Consider the following 2,385-nt stretch of genomic DNA (forward strand, 5'->3'; position numbering starts at 1 on the left):
TGGCCAACTCAAAATGTGTTCGCCGCGTGTGATTTTGACATGAAATTCACATATGTTCTTGCTGGGTGGGAAGGCACTGCATCGGATTCAAGAATTTTAAAAAATGCTCTTGATCGAGATGATCCGTTGGTTATACCGCAAGGTCAGTGTGTACATTGGGAAGTTCATGACTAAATAGCTATATATGTTAATGAGTAAATAGTTGTACATGTTCAAAATTGTAGGAAAATACTACCTCGGTGATGCTGGATTTATGTTGAAAAGCACAATCTTGACTCCATATAGAGGCGTCAGATATCACCTTAAGGAATATACACGCAGAGGACCACAAAATGCACGCGAGTTGTTTAATCATCGACATTCATCCTTGAGAAATGTTATTGAAAGAACTTTTGGGGTGTTGAAAAAAAGATTCCCTATCATTGCAAGTGGCACTGAACCACACTATGATTTGAAGACGATGACAGAGATTATCTTAGCATGTTGTATCTTACACAACTTCCTTCGAACCGTGGATCATGATGACTCATTACTTGATGAAGTTGATAATGAGATCAATGAAAGAGAAGAGCATAATGTTCTATCGTCTCAAGTTAGGGAAGAGGATCATAGGATGGGTACTTGTATTAGGGATGCCATAGCTGATCATATGTGGCGAGATTATCAGAACTCTTAGTTATTTTACTATTATTGTATTTGTCTGCCTATTTGTTGTTTGTTGTATGACAATGAAATTATATTATGGATGTTTATTATTAAATTCTAACTATTTTGTTTATAAAGTAGGTCAACAATGAGTAGAGGTAAGGCAATCGCCACTGAGTCCTCTGTTCCAACCAGAGAGTTTATAAAATGGACTGAGGACATGGACGCACGTCTGCTTCACTGTATGATTGACGAATCAAGAATCGGTAATAGGGTTGACGGGAGTTGGACATCCCAAGCGTATACTAACATTGTTGATCACTTACATGTCTCTGGGTATGTTGCTATTACAAAAAATAATGTTAAGAACCGTCAGAAACTCTTGAAAGATAAATGGCGTGAGGTTCATGACCTTTTTTCTGGATTAAGCAGATTTGCTTGGAACCCCATTACTATGCGATTTGATGCGGAGGACGAGGTTTGGATGGACCTCATTCAGGTATATTAAAATAAATACAAAGTGCAACATATGTTTTATATATGAAAATATGTAAAAATATATTTTAAATGTTTAATGTGCAGTCGAGGCCAACTGCCGCAAAGTGGAGAGTGAACAGTATCCGCCATTACGATTTAATGGTGGAGTTATGGGCTGCGGATCGAGCAACAGGGAGTGCTGTTAGGACAGCTCGTCAAATACGTCGAGGGCGGGAAGCGCCTCGTGTTAATGTTGATCTCAACCATAATGTTGAGTACACTCCTGAGCAGCCTGATTGGATGGGTTATAGAGACCCAACTCCCCCATCACCTCCTCCCTCTGTTGATGAATATAGTACAGGTGGGACTCAATCTGTGCCTTCAGTCCCATCCGGTGGGACTTCATCCTCNAGAGGTTCGAAAAGGAAGGCACCTACGACGGATGTTATTGAAGCCCAATTTGAGAAGTTCACTACCAGCTTGGACGGTTTCACCAATGTCCTGAGTTCATCAAATGTTCATTTTGGTACTATTTCTAATGCAGTCGTGGAACAGGTAACAACAATGAAAGAACGCAATGAAATACTACGTCGTACCACAAACTACACCTACACTGAAGCAGACATTTATAACATGCTGAGTGGTATGAACATAGCTGATGAATCATTGTTGGACCAATGCTATGACTACTTATGTGAAAAGCCCAAATGCNTGAAGAAGTTGATGGGACTTCCACCTCACAAACGGTGGAATAAATTATGTCAAATGAAGTCCCGTGGTGAACTTTAGGCTTGGTTATCTGACTACTTCTGATAATTATCTTTATTATGTAATGTACTTGGAATGTATTTATGACTTTATGATTTGGATGTATGACTATTTGACATTATTGTTATGGCATTTATGTAATGGTTTGACGTTGCTTTTCGATCATTTCTTAATTTCAATACTTTGTTATCAATAACCTAAATATTCTACACATGATGTTTTGTTGAAGAAATTCTTAAATGGCCTCTTCATCAACCAAAAGGCCTAGAAAAAGCCGCAAGGGAAAAGAAACTCAAAATGTGGCAGAAGATGCAGTTGATATCAGAGCATTTCATGAAGAACAGTTAGATCAACGTCGTTTTTTCACTCACAGCCATCAAATGGAAAACTATGCAACTGATTTCTACACTAGGAATATTGTTCTTCCAAAAATAATGAATTTCGAATCTTTTGCTGGTTCAGGATTACTTTTCCAACATAATCTTCTTTTTCAAG

Source organism: Vigna radiata, unplaced genomic scaffold, assembly GCF_000741045.1.
Source record: "Vigna radiata var. radiata cultivar VC1973A unplaced genomic scaffold, Vradiata_ver6 scaffold_7, whole genome shotgun sequence".
In the NCBI taxonomy this organism is placed as follows: Eukaryota; Viridiplantae; Streptophyta; class Magnoliopsida; order Fabales; family Fabaceae; genus Vigna; species Vigna radiata.